Source organism: Microtus oregoni, unplaced genomic scaffold (assembly GCF_018167655.1).
Source record: "Microtus oregoni isolate MIOR12 unplaced genomic scaffold, Mior012 000055F_ref0000237, whole genome shotgun sequence".
In the NCBI taxonomy this organism is placed as follows: domain Eukaryota; kingdom Metazoa; phylum Chordata; class Mammalia; order Rodentia; family Cricetidae; genus Microtus; species Microtus oregoni.
Genome location: NW_024543831.1, coordinates 13,495,103 through 13,513,400, shown reverse-complemented (window position 1 = coordinate 13,513,400; position 18,298 = coordinate 13,495,103). Strand labels below are relative to the sequence as shown.

The following is an 18,298-nucleotide window of genomic DNA, read 5'->3' as shown; positions in this document are numbered from 1 at the left end:
TAGGACCCAGCGTCTGAAGTTTGCTCTTCCATAGAGCATAAGGGAATGTAGCAGCTGCCAATAGTTCTAGATGCTGACTTCCTGGGGGACTGAGAGGCATGATGGTCTGGTATGACCCTGTGACACCTTTCCTCTTGGTTTTCCTCTACTCCATGTATTGGCTGCTGTCCTAGTTCTATGTTGAACTTCATCTCTTTGCTTTTCCTACAACAGTCTGTCCCTGTCCTTGTCTGTTCGGGCGCCACTGGAAACATCAGAATCCCCACCACTGGGTCTTCATCCTACCATGGAGATGCAATGCTTCAAGGCAGGGGTGGAGAGAAGAGAGCCATTGAGAACCAAAGAGAGCCCTCTCTCACTTTCCCTGGCCTTTTATGTCATCTTCTCAAGTCTCCCTACAACCTAGTCCTTGGCTTGTTCCTGCAGCTTTATGTAACTTCTGACTTTGCGACCTCTGGACAGCTTCTGGAAGGTTCCTTTCCCCACTGTCCTCCACTTATCCAGATTCAGCAATAGCAGTCACTTGGAGTGATGCTGAAAAATACTTGAAATAATTCAACTTGGAACTCTGGACCCCCAAGACCCAGATTCCAGCCAGCAGCTCCACCCACCTCCTAACCACACTGATAGCTTTGCAAGAGGGCAACCTTGCCTCAGATCCACCTTGATATCGCTGGACACAATCCACTCACATTGAGCTTGTCACAGAGAAAGTGACCCATACTGGCATAAGTCATAGTCATCTGGGAAGAGGTTACCTCAACTGAGAAAGTGCCACCACCAGACTGGCCTGTAGGCAATCTGTAGTTCATTTTCTTAATTAGTGATTGACATGAGAGGTCCTAGCCTATGGTGGTGGTGCCACCCCTGGGTGGATGGTCCTGGATGATGTAAGAAAGCGGGCTGAGTGAATTCTAAGGAGTAATCCAGCAAACGGCGTTTCTCCACTGTCTCTGAATCAGTTCCAACCTCCAGGCTTCTGCCTTGAGTTCCCGCCCTGACTTCTCTGGATGATGGGGTACAAGCTGTAAGAGGAAATACACCCTCTCTTCCCTAAGTTGGTTTTGGTCATGTTGTTTGTCATAGCAACAGAAACCCTAAGACAGGCCCCAAATGTTTCATTTGCTATTTTTAGAAGTGTAAGTAGCGAGCCATGGCCATAGTGGTAGGACAGCCCACTAGGAGAGCCCCGGTTGAGAGCCACCACACCAAGAAGGTTTCCAGGCTCTCATTCTTCTCCCAGAGCTGGTGTCTTCTTTTGACTTATTTTCATTTCTCCCTAATGTTCTGGCTTGGGGCAGGCCTGGCACACAGTGAGTTGGGGTCCAAGATGTTAGGTGGGTTTTCTGGAGGAAGTAACTCACAGGGCTGCTGCCCTGTGGCAGGTTTGCGGGCAGTGGGGTCCTCCTGAGTGTATCTTGTCCTCAGCATCTTCCCAGACTCTCATGAGGGCCTGGCATGTGTAGTAAGAGAAGGACCTCCAACACTGTGACGTTGGCTTCGGTCTCATCCTTGCCCCACTTCCTTTCCAGACAGCATTCTAGCCTGATCATATGACCACCAACTGGTGGTGTTAAACTCAGGCCAGTGGCATTTAATTAATCAGTGTGTCCATGATAGTGGGGATGCGAGGAACAGACTCTAAAAGGCCCAGTTACCAGGATGAACTAGGAGGTCATCTTTAGCGTACACTTACACACTAGCCAGGCATTAGACTAGTTGTTGTGAGTTAGGGGTTTCCCTCTTTGCTGATGTTAAGAGGAGGACCCAGGGATGAAGGTTTTCATGTCTTCAGCAAATGTGAATGTCCAAGAAGACAGGGCTGGGCTTGAAGGAAGTGGAGCTGACCATGGAGGCTCTCATCCTGGTGGTTCCTATCATGCCAGTGCTCCTTGTTGGCTTGAGTGTAGAGCAAGAAACCTAAGGTCAAAACATTGGGTATGCATGGTCCTTGGGCTATGTGCTGGTCTACAGAGTTTCCTGTGTCTCCACTTTTTGTCTCCCTATGGCCCCCTTATGAGGCTCAGCCCAGTTCTGTGTTCCTTAGACCCTTCCTACATGCCCTCTCCTGCAGACCTAATGACCTTGACTATCCTGCTCTGTGCCCCTGCATCCTTTCAACTCTGGCTCATAAAGGCCAGTGCCACCCACCGCCCACGTCTCTCTCCAGTGCTGTCTCCTTCCCATTCTCCCTCCATCCTGGGGCTCAGCCTGGGCTTGTGTATGGGCCACTCCTCCTCAGGCACCTCATCCCACAGCTTCTGCCTTGCATCCACCTCTACCTCTGGCCAGCTTATCTAAGGCAGACTTTTTGTTGGCCTCCTAGAATCCTGGGCAGTGCTTCAGGGTCTCAGTTTTTCCAGCTGCTGAGCAGGTTAGAATGATGCCTGGAACATAAGAGGCTCCTAATAAATGCTTGTTGAATCGTGGAATCAAGGGACAAGTTTTGGCTTGTGTTTACCACCTGAGCATTGTGGAGATCAAAGTAGCCGATGTCTTACACGGGCTTGACAAGGCTTGACTGTGCTGTTTGGACAGCAGGCATTCAGGGTGTGCACGAGTGCTGAAATCGCTGCAGACTGACCTGCTCCATCCCTTCACCTACCAGCATACACAGGCCATACCCTTGCTTGCCCTCTGCTCCCTTCTCAGCTTGGCTCACTGCCACCTTCTCCCTTGTAATCCATCCTCCACTTGGTGGCATCCAGCAAGATCTTTCTGAAGCACAAATTGGTCCCTGTCATTCCTCACTTAAAACCCTTCAGGCTCCTGATGGTTCTGAGGATAAGAGCTAAACCCCTTACACTCTGAGGGAGGGGGATGGTTTTCCTCTCCAATCCATTGCTCTAGCCTGCCTCCGCCTGCAACTCCTTTCCTATTGTTTCCTTCTCCAAACCCCTTCAAATTCCTTCCCTGGAGCCCGTCCCTGAAATCTGTGAAGTGGACATCCATTGCCACCTTGCCAAACCCCTTGGGAATCCATTCACCCCACTCCAGAACTGTCTCTACCCTCAACTGTGGCTCTACGAGGTCATGAGTGCCCTAAGTCAGGGTCTTAGGTGGTTTGTATTCCTAGTTCTCACAAAGCATTGATGGAATTGGATGGATGGGTGGATGGACGGACGGACAGACAGACGGACAGACAGACAGACAGACAGACAGGTGGATGGATGAAGGAACAAGCAGTTCTCCCCAAATGCAGGAATTCTGGGCTGGAACTTAAGACCTGCCTGGGTGGGGTGGAGCCATGTGGACAACACATGTGCCTCTGTGTGCTCTGAGAGTGGCCTCTTTTGTGTATGTCTCATTGGCATCTTGCCTAGATGTGCCTCCAGAAAGGCTCTCCGGGTGCAGAATGTGCCCAGCAATAGCAGAGGCCGTATCTTCTGAGGGGAGGCATGGGTTGTCTTGCTGAGGGAAGCATGGAGGCCCTGATGCTCACCACCACATACACAGGTTCTCCTTTCCCTGGGAGGACTTTTCACTGTACAGTGCTCTCTCTCTCTCTCTCTCTCTCTCCCTCCCTCCCTCCCTCTCTCTCTCTCTCCTTCTTGCAGTTCCGTGCCCTGGCATTTCTGGCTTCCTGTCCAGTGTTCAGGTACTGATTCCTCTTCTATGGGTGCCACCATTCTGTGGGGCCAAGCCTTGCCTGACAAGCTACCATATCTGTTCCCAGATCCTTCCATCTCGGGCCTTATAATTGTAAATCTGCGCTGTGTGCCAAGCCTTGCTGTGGGGGTCGGTGTGAGAAGGAAGGAAGCTGCTTCTGGGTCCTCTAACCCTTTGGCATCTTCAGAATGGCCCTTCTGGTACTATTGCAGGACACACATCTTCAGTGAGGGACCCTGAATTGTCCCCTTGGGTGGGCCCAGACAGGAATTCACTGTAGGCGTGGAGGAGGTAGAGTGAGAGAGGGGATCAGGAGGCTTACTGGAGGAAGCTGTGTCGTCTAGATGGGCCAATGAGAAGGAAGAGTACAATAAGGTCCTCACTGGTGGGCACAACTGTCCCTCTGGGCTGTATTCTGCACCAGGCTCACACCTGCCACCAGCAAGGTCAGTGGGTGTAATTATGTCCATCAACAGATACAGAAACAGAGGCTTAAAGAGCCCCCAGGTCACCAGAGGCATTGGACACTTGTCTGTTGTCCTTTTCCGCTGCCAAGGGAGGAAGCTAAAGGAGAGTCTGGAAAAGGAGACCGGTGCCTGCCACGCGGCACTAGACAGGCACAGCAGCTGCAGAGGGTGACTTCCCGGTAGGAATCAGGGGAAGCTTCAGGTTGGTCCTGTCCCCTGCACCACCTACTGTGGGAGAGCCCTCACATGAGAGGCTCCACGGCCCCTCCCCCAAGAGGCAGGCACTTTGCCTATTTGGAGGATAATTCCCCATTATACAGAGATATTTAGCCTAATAGAAGCCGACAGATCATTCAGGGCAGTAATGTACTCCAGCTTCAAGCGGTTAGTTTCCTCAGCCTGAACTCCCAGATTAAAGACTCCTTGTCCGTGCCCGCCCCGCACTGGTGCCTATGACCTTGACTGCAGTGATGGGGTAGGTTTCTCCCTCTCCCTCTCGCTCCCTCCTCTTGTTTTGCTGGTTTTCCTCTCTCTCTCTCTCTGAAATAAAAAAAACCCACAGGATTTTCTTCTTAAATATTCAACTGAAAGGCCATTGCTTAAACCATGCATGCTCTGGGGACAGGCTCATGGTGTTCAGCTGCCGTCCATCATGGGGCCTGGCTGGGCCAGAGCACTGGCTAAACCATGTGGTGCTGGAGGACACTGGGGGCCGGACCCTCTGGTGGGACACAAACGCATGGAGGTTGACAGCCTCCACCCTCTCTGCCCAGCTCCAGGCCTGCAGAGACCTGGCTTGTTCTCTTCTCTGAGTACAGAGAGTGGGTACTCCCAGGGTAAGGATGGAATCCAGGATCCATGGATACCGAAGGAGGAGTCTTTCTGAGTTGGGGCCCCCAGCAGCCTGAGACCTGCTGAATGAGGAACTTGGCATTTGGGGAGCCTTTCGGTATGGGGAGCTTCCTGCTTCTTCCAGGCAAGCATGGTGGGATGATTTTGGGCATGGGAGTGGGGAAGTTCTCTAGGTGAGATGCCTTTGAGAGATCCTGGAGTTGACCTGCCTACTGTTAGACCCTGGGATGATCCCATTTCTTTCTTGGGCCTCATTTTCCCATCTGCTAAATGGGATGATGCATTTTAACCCATTTGCTCCTGATGTGGGTGAGGACCCAATTGGAGACCAGGTGCTGTAGAGCAGAGTGATGGGACTGACTGCTGTCCCAGGCACCGTTTCACTTTCAGTCTCTGTCACAGATACTGTGGTCCATACAATCCAGCCGTGATTGTATGTAGATAGAATTTAAGAAACACACGACTGGAAGCAACTTTCCAGTTTAGTGCAACTCCCCATCCAACACATGGGCATCCCAGACTCCCTTGTAGCTTTCGGGGACAGAGCTCGCTCCTCCTCACACAGGACAGGGGCCCACAGTCCTTTCTCACTGGGTCCTGCTCTACTTTTTCTGCCATGAATACCACATTGCCTTGTCAGAAACCTGAAGTCCTGGGCAGGCCAGGGAGGCTTCTGCCAGGAATCTCAGTGGTGATGTCTCTCTGAACAGACCTTTTGATATGGTGATGGTGCCTGGCTCTTTGGAGGTGGCTGTTGTAGGGGCTGGAGAGATAGCTCAATGGTTAAGCACTGGCTGATTTTTCTGAAGGCTCAAGTTCCATTTCTAGCACCTAGATGGTGGCTCACAACCATCTGTAACTCCAGTCCCAGAGGATCTGATGCCCCCTTCTGGCCTCTGTGGGCACCAAACACACACATGGTATACAAGCTTGGAAAAGACATGATATAAACAACATAAAAATACATATAAAATAAATAAATTAATTTAAAAACAAGTTTAATAAAAGAGCTGGAGTGACTAGTCACCGAGGCCCCAAGGGCTCTAAGCAACCAGGCTCCACTCCGCATCTGGTTCTTGGAGCTACTCATAGGACCCACTCAGACTCCAGAAACTCTCCTGCCTGCTTTGCCTGTTAATAGGGCAACTGGAGGGATTTGAACAAAGGATTGTTCCCTTCTTTCTGGACCCACCTGGGATGGCTTTACCATCAAGGCTCCATCTGAGTCTATGAATCTTGTTTCGGGCCCTCATAGTGCCCGTGAGAGCCTCTAAGAAGCCAATCTGACCATCCCCCTCCACTTCCACAAGAGCCTCCCATCAGAACCCTGTGTGAAATGCCCACTCAGGCTTGGAACTGACTATCCAACCACTGAGCTTCCCAGTCCCTATGTTTCTGTTTTGTTTATAAGGAAGTCACAAAGGCCCTGATTGTGCCTGCTGGAGTCTCTGTCATGATTTGATATACATCTATCCCTGTGAGACTAGAGCTCAGGCTCCAGCTGCCTCTGTCTTTTCCGTGTTCTGCATAGCATTTCTAGAACTTCCTTTTAGAGTAGCTTGGAAACTAACTCACCCAAGCCCAGTTGGTCTTTTAGCCCTCTATAGGGAACCAACGGGGCTGGGTGCTGATAGAGCTGCCAATTCTTGATGTCTAGCTTCTCCATCCAGGTTTTGATAGGATGGTGGTGGTGGAGGTGATGGTGGTGGTGGTGGTAGTGTGTGTGTGTGTGTGTGTGTGTGTGTGTGTGTGTGTGTGTGTAGATCAGGGAACAGAGTCTTCAGAAAGAGATGGCCAACCCAGACCCTACTAGCAAGGGCAGAGCGGGGCAGGAACTCTAAGATGCTCCATACTGCCCCTTGCCCTCAGCTTCCACACTCTTCCCCATCACTCCTGCCTGTCCCTTCTCCTAGGCTCGGCTACCAGAGTCTTGAGCAGGCCCCTGCCGGGGCTCTTCTAAGCCAACCCATCTGGTACTGTCTGAGGACTGCCTTATCTGCCGTCAGTCGGAGGGTGAGGATCACTACGCCTTTTCCTGTGTTCCCTGCACAGGATGAGGGAAGAGAAAGGGGGCCTGGGAAGGAAGATGCACCCCCAGGGAACTGAGACTCAGGAGGGGTAGGCGGCTCCATGGGTGTCGCATCTGCTTGTTATTTTTCAGAGTTATTTTTAAGTTGGTGGTCTGGTTGTAAGAGCAGCATGTCTCTGGATGTGGCTCTGGACTCACCATCTTCCTCTTGTCTCCTTACCCCGCCTCCTCATCCCAAGCATCAGACAACTGCTGTTGGTGCTGCTGAGGCGGGCAGCCTCCCCCTCGCACCCTCCAGCCTTGTCTCCTCCTCCTCGGGTGACTGTGACAGCCAACCCACTGCCCCCACCCCCCCAGCCGCCCAGGCTCCAGTTGGCAGTGCGAAAGGACTTTTAACAATGAAGAAAACATCATTGCGTTTATATGGTTAAAGCCATCCAGCGATTTTTTTCCTAGCACTTGGGATGCTAGCCAAACCCTTCACTTTAGCCTTCAGGGCCTCAGCCTCCTCACAGCCTCGTTTCCTGAAGCATAAGTTCAACTGTGACCCCCTTCAGGAAGACCTCCCCGGACCCTCTGGCTAGAGCAACCCCGGTCCTGCTCCTGCTATGCTCCTCTTGCCGGATGTTAGGGTTTCCATTGCATTCGGCTCTCTCAGGAAGTGTCGTGTTGTTTCTCTGCTCGTCATCGGACTTCATGACAGTACCAGAGCATCTATCTCATGCCCTCAGGCCCTCCTGCATTGCTGGTACCTACAGAGCACCTAGCACTTAGTCCTTCCTCAAAAGCATTTTGTGAATGAACAAGTAATGCAGAAACAGATAAAGGCACAAGCAGATGATGAAGCTAATCACATTGACAGTTGATAATTCTGTGTGTGTGTGTGTGTGTGTGTGTGTGATGAGAATCATCTGCCCTTTTAACAACAGGCTTGGGGGCCCTGACCTGAAGCTCTGCATGCATAGGAAGCTCAAGGGTGTGGGGATACATTTGCTGTCCAGTCATGTCTCATCTTTCCCCTCTCTGGCCTCCATTATACTCCACCTATGGACTGACACTGGCTGGCTGGAGACCCTGGCCTTTGAGGTCACCTGTGCCAGCTACTACCTGATGCACTGGGGGGGAGGGAGGAAGTCAGGTGGGGATGGCAGTTCACCTGGGCATTCTGCCGCGGGAGAGTAAGTACAGGCCAGGAGGTTGCTGGGAGAGCTGCCTGCATCTTGCTACTGGGAGACAGACTGCATTCACAGTCAAGGTCCCTTGATGCAGTGTTAGCATCAACTGGATACATTGTCATCTTTCTGTGTGTGTCCTTGTGTTTTCGAGAACTTTTTTTGATACATTGACTTCTTGAATTTCTAGCTTTCAATTACTATGTATTTTTCCATGAAATAAAATAAGAAGACAAAAAACCCCACTGCACCTCAGTTCCGCCATGCCAAAGTCATGGCAGTTGCTGGGCTTTTCCTGTGAAGACAGGGCTAGATTGTGGCACACGTGGCTCCTGACCTTTGGTGGCTGGCTTCCTCCTCTGATCTGATAAAGGAGTCACTCCTTCCTTTTTAATGGCAGGGGAACCAGATGGAGAGGTCTCTCCTTGAAGGTGGGAACCCAGGTTTCAGTCCTCAGTCCTGCATCTATTGGGGTGCAGTCAGAGCCATGCATGACTGCTTCAGCCCTTAGGTGTCACCTATAACATGAGTCTGTGATCTGTGAGCACACGTGGGGCCCCATGTGTGAGTCGGCTACGCAGAGCCCTGTGTGCCTTGACCCCACCCTCCTGGCTTCCTCTTTCTCCTACCCTCTATTATTATAATCACAGGATCCTTGCTGTATTGTGTTCTGTTGTGTACCATTCTATTAGGAGAGGAGCTGGGAGATCCCTTGCTGTCTTGGTTGTAATGTTTAGGTAAGGTCAGCTTTGTTCCCGAAGGATTTTTCCCTCTAGGAACACTTTTTCTCGGACAATCTCAAGGGCGTCTCTTAAGGCTGCTATGTCAGGGATCTCACAAAAGGCGAGGGGTAAAGATGGAGCCTTTCAAAGGTAGCCTGGCACACTATCCTGGGGCATCAGCATGGGGTTTAGGGCTATGGGACACTTACAGTGCTGTGGTGAACAAGCCCGAGACCACCCACGAGAAGGATGGTGGGCTCCCGAAGGGTGAGAGTAGATTTGAGGGAGCGGGGTTCTGGTTTTACCTTTGCTACTGCCTAACTGTGTGACTTCGGACAAATTATTTCTCTTCTCTGGACCTCAGATTTTCCATTGACTATGGCTCAGATAGACAGGCTTGGTTCAGCTTGTGTTGTCCAGTATGATAGCCACTAGCCACCTTTAAATTAAAATGTAAATTAATTATAGTAAAACCAAGTGGGCCAGGGATATGTCTCTGTAACTAAAAGGGCTTATTGTGAAAACTGAATATCGGAATTTTGTCCTCAGATCCTGTAGCTCCTATATCAGGAGCAGAGAATCAACTCTCTCTCTCTCTCTCTCTCTCTCTCTCTCTCTCTCTCTCTCTCACACACACACACACACACACACACACACCAGCTTCACTATCCTCATATCTATATGCATGGGTGGCCCGTGGCTACCACATTGGGTTTGACGGCACACATGCAGAATCTTACTCAGTGCAGAAAACTCTGTTGGGCATACAGGTCTGGCAGTCCTTCCCGGGGCTAGTGAGCCGTAGTGAGCCCTAGTGAGCCATAGTGAGCCCAAGTGAGCCCTAGTGAGCCCGAGTGAGCATGAGTGAGTCCGAGTCAGCCCTAGTGGGCTGTGACCCTATGAGTCTTGGCCTCTGTCTTTAGATCTTCTTAAAGGGCCAGGACAAAATGGAACATCTCTGACCTTAAAGCCAGCATCCTGAAGAAGGGGTGATTTGGAAGGGTCTCTGTGTGTGGTCACTACACCCCATCTCTCAGCCAGTCTCTACTTGGAGAAGGTGAGACATAGGGTGGGGGCCCCTCAGGTGGCCCCCAGCCAGGAATGGGTTACTAGAGTAGTGTGAAGGTACAGCCCGTAGCCTTCTGATTGCTCACACAGGAGGATGTGAGGAGCCCTGGCTCATCTCTTCCTTCTTTCAGGGGGAAACCCTTGACTAGAGGCCTTCCTACCACCTGGGAACCTAGGAGTAGGGGTAAGATGCCAGGCTAAGGAAGTGAAGGCTGGCTGATCTCACCTCAGATTAGCTGTTAGTCCAACATTGCCGCCCCACTTCCCATCTTCCACCCTCTGTCCCTCATAAGGCCCCTACAACTCACTCTCGTTTCTCCTCTTTTCTAGGGATCCTAAGGCAATGTTCTGACTGTCTTGAGTCTGTGGGCTGCACTGCCTCCTGCCCAACTCTTGGGGCTCTGACCAGCTTCAAGTTGATTCCTGTCCCTACCTGGTCTGAGGGGCCCCTCGTGCTTCAGGACTCAGTCAAACACTGCAACAGTTACGGTAGGTGCACCCCAATCACCCCTGCACCCTAGCTCTTGGGATACCTGGGTGTTCTTGGCCCTGGAGGAGAAAGGACCCTTTTAGAATGATCCTTATCAGAATTATAAGTAGGGGTTGGGAAAACCCTGTTTCAATGAAATGTAGTTATCAGCTCATATAGCCAGTGCCTAGTGATAGGACGGGCTTCAGGCAAAGCTTGGTTCAGCCGTTCAGACACTGTGAGAAGACTCTGACTTCTGACTGTGTCCCTTATGCCTCTTTCTGGGTGGTGGCTGCACTCTTCGTGGCATTTGACACAATCTGGGCCACTCTTCGTGGCATTTGACACAATCTGGGCCACTCTTCGTGGCATTTGACACAATCTGGGCCACTCTTCGTGGCATTTGACACAATCTGGGCCACTCTTCGTGGCATTTGACACAATCTGGGCCACTCTTCGTGGCATTTGACACAATCTGGGCCACTCTTCGTGGCATTTGACACACTCTGGGCCACTCTTCTTGGCATTTGACACAATCTGGGCCACTCTTCGTGGCATTTGACACAATCTGGGCCACTCTTCGTGGCATTTGACACAATCTGAGCCAATGTATTTCTAGATTTAAGTCTGGGGTTGAAGATAGAAATCTGCTTTCATGATGAAACAATTAAAGCTCTAGCATTGACCGCTTGGTCCTCATTGGTAGGATTTGGACCATTCTGAGCCTTTAACTGGGACTGTGGGTCTTGAAGACGCTGATGGTCTAGGGGATTAGGATCCAACCTTTCCTAGTCAGGGAACCAGGGCAGAGAGAAGGTTGTTCCTCAGAGAAATCTCAAAACCTTGCTGCAGGAGATGCGAGACTCTACAATTGAAAGAGACGAAGACAAATGGTTATTTCAGACAGATTTTTACTCCAACTGGACAGCCTGAAGCCAGACGAAATGGAAATGAACATGCAGTGGGGCCTCAGATGAATCCCTAGCCTTCTTCTCTGAGTTTAGCTTCCTCATCTGGCAGGGCCACCAAAAGAGCCACCTGACATCTGGCATCTGGCAAGAGCTCAGGACACTCTCTTTCTCTTCCTGTTCCATTTTCTTCCCCTTCCTGTTCTGGGGATGTTTGAGACATCCATGTTTTCTTCATACTTGGGATCCACTGGGGAAGCGTGTTGGTCAGAATCCCCACAAGCAGGGCTTCAGCCAAGGTTTTGTATGCATGAGATCTGTAGAGAGTAGATTGTAGATCTGTTGAGGTTGAAGTGAAATGGGAGTCTGTTGGAAGATGTTCTAGGGTAAAGTCCGACTGGTCCTGCAGCACAGTTCGGAACCACGCCTGCATAAGGAGCCAGGCTCCCCACTCCGCATCAGTCAGGCATTAGCCATCCACAGGGCCCAGCATTGCTCGAGGAGGGGGTGCCCGTTTGAAGGGTATTTCTCTGGAGAAGGGGAGCAGCGGGCTGCTGCAGGGCTCTCCGACCCTGGAAGATGGGGTGCTGTCCCCTCTGCCTGGTCCCCAGCAGCTCTTCTCTTTCCTGCCCTTCTTATGTCTTTCCTTATTCTCCACCCTTGTCCACTGTTCAAGGCCCACTTCAGGCCTTCTTTTCCAGAGAGTCTTTGCTTGCTGTTCCAGCCAGCAGCTATCTCCAAGGGTCCATGTTCTTCGTAGGAGGACAGAGATGCAGGCAGCATTTCCTCACAAACACTCCATTGGTTACTGTATCAGTGCCAAAGTCTAGTGCTCTGTTTGCTTTGAGTGCCAGGGAGCTCATAGACAAGGTGTAGCTTTTTCTGCTAAGCCATCAGGAAACAAACATTCAATAAACCTGCTCCTGGCTTTGCCTTCAGGCCTTTTATTCGCTGTCCTGGTTTCTTCTTTTTAAGCTGTGCTGCTGACGTCTCTGAACTCTTTCGGAAAGAGGTGGGGCTCAGATAGCCAGGAGGGGCTGGAAGTGAACCCCACTGCTGACTGCAGACAAAGGTCAGCCTTGACCTTCCCAGAGGAGCCTGGGAAGAGGGTGTCCCCGACCCAGGTCCAGGCTCATGTCCAGGAGACAGACACCAGAGCCTGACCGTGGGGGCCCTGGCCAGTGCCCACCCTGCCCTCTGTGGCTTAAGAAAAGCATTGTTCTGCTCCCAGCCATCTCCTCCCTCCCTGACTTATCAGAAGCTAATGAAAGAGGCTGGAAACCCAATCCTCTGGTAATTAAATTTACTTAACGGGTATTCAAGTGGAGTAATGAGAAGTTTAATGCAGTGATTAGATTTTTCTTTAATTAATTAAAATGAGAGCTGTGTGTCTTGCCAGCAAGCCAACTTGACCCCGTGCTTGAGAGCAACTGGCAGACAGTGGGGGACTTGGCTAAGTAAGAAGGGGCTCAAGGTGGTGGCATCCCCTGCCCTGGCACAGCTGCCCTCAAAATCGATGCCTGTTCAGGACACTCACCCAATCAGTGCTTGTTTCTGAGCTGGGGGGGGGGGGCGCCAGGTCTGAGCCTCAGGCCCAAGAAACTGGGGGTACCACCTTCAAAGAGCCCACAGGAAGCCGTGTGATGACCAGAGAAGAGAGTTAGCAGAGCAGGTTTACAAAAAGCAGGAGGGTTTCCAGCACCTCGACAGCAGAAGCGTTGAGGGTGGTACCTTCTGTATGTCCAGCCAGACCTGGGATAGCGCTGAACCAGCTGTGCTGACAGGAAGTGGATTAATATGGAAGGAGAGTGGATAAGGCTAAGTGGATTGGGGCTCAGGGTGGCGCCGGTGACCTGTAGAGCCCTGTGCCTGGGCATCTGTTCCAGAAGGCTTGTCATCTTTGTTATGTTGTCAAGGACATGTTTCTCCCTGAAGCCACTTTCGCTGGGTTTTGCCCGTGTGGGGTGGGCACAGCAGTCTGGAAATGACACCTTCGTTGTGTGGAGTGGATATTGGATAGGTCTCCCCAGAGTAGAAAAACTCAGAAAAGACTGGTTAGGCCAGAGGCAGGATATATTGCCACTAAGCAATGGGCAAGTGGTTTGGCTGCAGCCCCATGTGAGCCAACCACTGTGTCGCATCTCCCAGCAGAGGAACGGGTGCTGGGGGTGGGAGGACTGAGTGGCCCTGTTTGTCTGTCCCCACTGCCAGCTCTGCCGCTTGTGGGCAGGACTCCCGTGCCAGACCCTGCTCAGAATGGCCTAGATGAATCAGACGTGGTCCTTGCCCACAGGGCTAGTGGGGGAGGTGAAATATAAACAGGAACAACAGGATTAAGCGATCAGAGCCGGGGTGGGGGCGGCCTTGGGGCTGGGGTGGTTCATGGATCTGTGTTTAAAGCATTGGCTTGGAGCGGGTAGGAGAGCCGGAGGTGGGGGTAGCAAGGAAAGGAAGATGAGGAGGAAGGCACCTGTGAGAGGCTGGGGCCCCAGGAAAATGACTCTTCCTCAGGACCAGCTGTGACCCTCAGCTCCCAGGGAGCCAAGGTACTCATGTGTGGGAGGGTTGGTGGCGTGTCTGACGTTGGGCTGGTAGTGACACCTTTACTAAGAAGCCATGTGTGTTCCTTTCCTAGATGACTTGGGGACAGGCAGGGTACTATGTGGTGATGTTCATCTGGATACTGCCAGGTCAGGCTGGCGTGTGCTAGGCCTGTGGCCTCCAGGCTTGCACACTGGAATACACTCACTCTGAGAGCAGGGGGTCAAGTACCTTCTTGTTACCACATGGAGGACACAGCTGGGCACTAGCAGGCCTGAGGGAGTCAGTCAGAGAGCCTGGGCGATCAGGCTGACACCCAGAGTTGGGTCTTTGGCCTGGGGAAGTGAGGGAAGCCTCAGTTGGGCAGGCATGGGGCATGGAGCTATCTGACCATAGCTCAGAGCATAGCACTAGCCAGAGCTTGAAGGGCCTTGTGTCCCCCTCTGCCTCCCAGATCCCACACCTCTGCATCCCCTCATCTCTGTTTCCCTCATCCATGCCCATCCCTGAACATTTAGGAGTATAGAAGCCACCCATCTGAGAAAAGGGAAGCCAAGAGAGGGGTACAGTGACCTACCTCCAATATCACACTAAGGGACAGAGTCTGAGATTACATCTTGAGTTCTCTCCCTAAAGAGATAGTTCATTCTTTCCCTGGGTGGGGGCCTTGAAGGGCAGGTAGGTACTCGCCCAAGCTGGCTCCTCACAGCAGGTACCCCAGGGAACAAGAGAATCCAGATGGTCCACCCGCCCTCAATGGTCTCTTCTAACCTTCTGCTGTCTGGGAAGCCAGGTCCATGGGTGAGAAGGTCAAGACCCTGGGCTAAAGTCAGATCCTCCATCAAGGTACCCCCTTCCTTCCCAGAGTTTTTCTCCACCATTGCCCCTCTCCAAGGCTCCCTAGCATCTCCGCGATATCCCCATGGCTTCCTACCCTGCCTGTTTTCCAGTCAGAATCAGTGTTGTTCCCTGAGGCTCTGCATGCCTTTCCTCCCAGCCAGCCCTGGCTCTGGTGTTCCAGCTATGGGAGAGCCTTTCCTTGTCCTCTCCCACACACACCCCCAGCAGCCTTCCACACTGGGCCCAAATGCCTTCTTCCTTCATGGCCCCTAACTGCAGACACAGCACCAGGCACCTCCCGTGGGCACCATCTCACAGCTATTGCCTGCCTACCTCTTGGGCTCTTGGGCACTCTCTTCTGATCTATCAGCCACTTGAGGAGTGGAGGGTATCATTTGTCCCTGGTGTCCTAGCCAAGTAGTCCCCTGAGCCTGCCACACAGTAGGTACACAAGAGGTAGCTGAGGTTCCTTCACACCCATTATCCCCTATTCTTGTGTTGTGATTTCTCTTCTGTCCTGGCTCAGTGGGTCCCTCATAGTGGGTCTGTAACAGGGTTCAACTCCTCCCCTACAGCTTCCAGGCTTCCTGCTTCAGTAACTTTCCTGCACACCCTCCTACCAGGCCCAGTTGTGAGGAGAAGGATCAAGACAAATGGCATCAGGGGCTCTTGGGCAAGTCTTAAGGTACAACAGGCCCAGAACCAAGGGGTCCCTGCTTGGGCTGCTGAGACAGGTGGAAAGCTACCCAGGGCAGTGTCTGGGCTCCATTCCCTGTTTTTCTAATCCTGGCTGTGTGGCCATGAGCAGATCCTACAAACATCTTTGTGTTTAGCTTTCCTCTTCTCCTAAAGAGGCAATGGCAGGCCTGCTACAGATGGTGGCAACACGGAGGAGTCAGTACGGCGTCAGGTCCACCGTGCACTCAGGACACAGTGTGCATGCCCTCCGAACACTGCTACTTTTGCATGGCCTGATGAAGAAGGTGTTTGGGGGTGCCATTTAGGAGGGATTTCAGAAGCTAGGGACATAGGAGCAGCAGCGTGAAAGGGGACTAGGTGAGGCACACAGACAGGAGAGAACCTGCCAGGGAGAAACCAAAGATGGTTGACAGGAAAGAGCTGCAGCCACGAAGGAGTGTCCTCACACGAGAAAGCCTCCCTCTCCCCACGCCTTCTCTGCTAGTACCTCCCTGCCATTGGTCAGGTGTGCCTCCTTCTAGAACTTTACCTCTGGCTTTACAAACGCATTTATTGTATATTATTTTAGAAAGGGAATGGGATCATATCTGTACATCATTCTGCAAGCCCCATTTGTCGTTACCAGTGTATGGGAGCATCTGTCAAGATCACAGCACCAGTCTATGGGTTCTTTTTAATCGTTGCCTAATATTCCATTGTTTGGACTCGGTGTAATTTATGTAACCAGTCCCTGCTTGATGGATACTTAGGTTGTCTCCAATCCTTCACTCTTGCAAACAATGCCTCCGTGACTAGCCTGGTGTATGTATCTCACTGACACACAGAGGCAGTTCCTTAGGATGGATTTCTAGGGTGGAGTTGCAGGGAAGGGGGTGCAGACATTAAGTTTTGACAGCTCCATTGCTCTTCTGAAAGATAAGGCCTGCTTCTGCCCATCCTCGGCGAGGGGAGCTGCCGCCCTCCACCTTCCACACCCAACACAGTCAGTCTTGTTAATTTTTGCCAATCTAGAAAAACGCCTCGCTGTGGTTCCGGCACTCACTTTGCGCCTTCCCAATGAGGCCATCTTTTCATGTGGTGATTGGCCACAAGCACGTCTTCCTCTGTGAGTTGACTGTTTAGATCTTTTGCCCATTTTTTCTTCTCCTTTTGCCTTTTTCTTATTGATATAAAGGAGCTTTTAGCACATTAGGAACGGTCAGACTTTCGTCTGTTGCTTGTGTTGGAAATATTCTCCCTAGCCAGCCGTTTGTCTTTTTAGCTCCGTTTCTGGCATCCCTGGCCATGTAGAGGCCTTACATCTTTATTTAGTCAAGTCTGTCAGGCTTCTCGGGGCCTCTGAGGCACACGTCTGGCTTGGAGAGATTTCCAGTAAGGCTTTTTCAGGGGAGCAGGGACAAGGTCAGGTGTGACTGGGATGGTCCTTCTGGCTGGAACTGAGACCCTTGTGCCAGACAAGATGGGGAAATGAGGGAGAAGCTGAGCTTGAAGAGTTTCTTCTCAAGCTCAGTGGCCATGGTGACAGGATGTGATAGTGGCTGGGAAAGAGGTCTAGCATGGTGATCGGCTTGGAGACCACGTGACTGGTGCCACCACACTTGCAGGAGACAGGATGACGCACTCTGCAGGGCACAGGCATATGAGCACATACTTGTACACATGTGCATGCTTCATGCACATGCTTAGAGGTTCTGGACATCTGTTCTATGGCCTGGTTGGGGAGGGTGTCTACTTTGTTAGAGTGTATGTTTTACCTCTCCCCACCCCACTCTTCTCTCTCCCCTATTACCATAGGAAACTTGGTTCTCCCATTAGGAACATAAGACATTATTTTACTCATGGAAGGTCATAGAGTTACTAAAGTGCAAAGAGGTTGCTCTTTAGGTAACTCTGACCCAGCCTCCTCCACACAGAAGTCCCGCTGTGGCCTTCTCTCCTTTCTAATGTGACCAACCGGAATCATCAGGGACTCTTAAGGACAATGATGGAGCCTGTGTTTGATGTGCGGCTCTGTTCTTCTGAGACGGTTCATCTTTTTGTCCTTCTGTCCTCCATCCTGAGAGTGATACGATCACAGTGTCCACCTCCTCGGGTGTCTGTGGGCAGTGTGAGTCAGTACGCCTAACACGGGGGCTCATTGGTACATCTGGCGGCGATGACAGCGGGGATGACAGTGCTGGCAGTAGCTTCCCCTATGCCTTTTGTCGGCATCGCCTTTGCCTCCTCCTGTCTCTCCACCGTCAACCCCATCTGTATGTCCTCAGTCCCCCAGGAATCTTGTCACCATTTGCCTTGAACCTTTGTCCTCTGCTTTTTGTCTCAAACCTTTGCAGACTGAATTAAAGCCATTCTGCCAGAAAAAAAAAAATCAAAGAAGAGCAGATAGGGTGTTCTCTGGGGCTTCTCCTGAGGCAACTCTGTTCAGGCGCTTCCTGCAAGCCTACCCATTCACCCATCATGGCCCAGTCTCTGAGAATCAACCAGACCATGAAGTCCAAGATGAAGACCCTGAGCAAGAATGCTCAGCTGCCCGTAGTATGAGCTGACCCAGCCCGGCTGCTCTAACCCCAAGCCAGTCCTGAAACCTGACCCGGGGAAAATCTCCTCTCAACACCCCTAGCCAGGAATCAGAAGCAGAATACACGGTGAATTCAGGGTACAGCTCCCAACCTGTGCCCATCTGGGTACCTCCTGTGAGTTCGAGTGTCACTGTGAGGTCCTTGAATCTAAGAGTTCTCAGGTCTGGAGCGGGTGAAAATGCCTATGCTCACAAAAGTCACTAATCTTGAATTTTTGGATTTTCTACCCAAGTAGGGAAAGCCCAGGGAAGAAAAGAGTTGTCATTGCTGTTGCTAGTGTCTCTGTTGTTCAGGGTAGTCTGTCCTTTACCAAAAACAGGGTGGGATGCTAGACTAGAGAAAT

The 18,298-nt window shown here is 51.5% G+C and overlaps 1 protein-coding gene across 4 annotated transcripts in view; it reads left to right on the top strand.

The window, feature by feature from the left end:
- Positions 1-18,298, top strand: part of Lingo1 (leucine rich repeat and Ig domain containing 1) — a 180,943-nt gene that overhangs the window by 102,922 nt on the left and 59,723 nt on the right. For 2 of the 4 annotated variants that reach the window (XM_041638570.1, XM_041638569.1), the window contains one exon: positions 10,250-10,408. The gene's annotated coding sequence lies outside the window, so the exon portion shown is untranslated. Of the gene's footprint in view, positions 1-10,249; positions 10,409-18,298 lie in introns of those variants that run through there. The other 2 variants (XM_041638567.1, XM_041638566.1) reach the window with 2 other exon arrangements.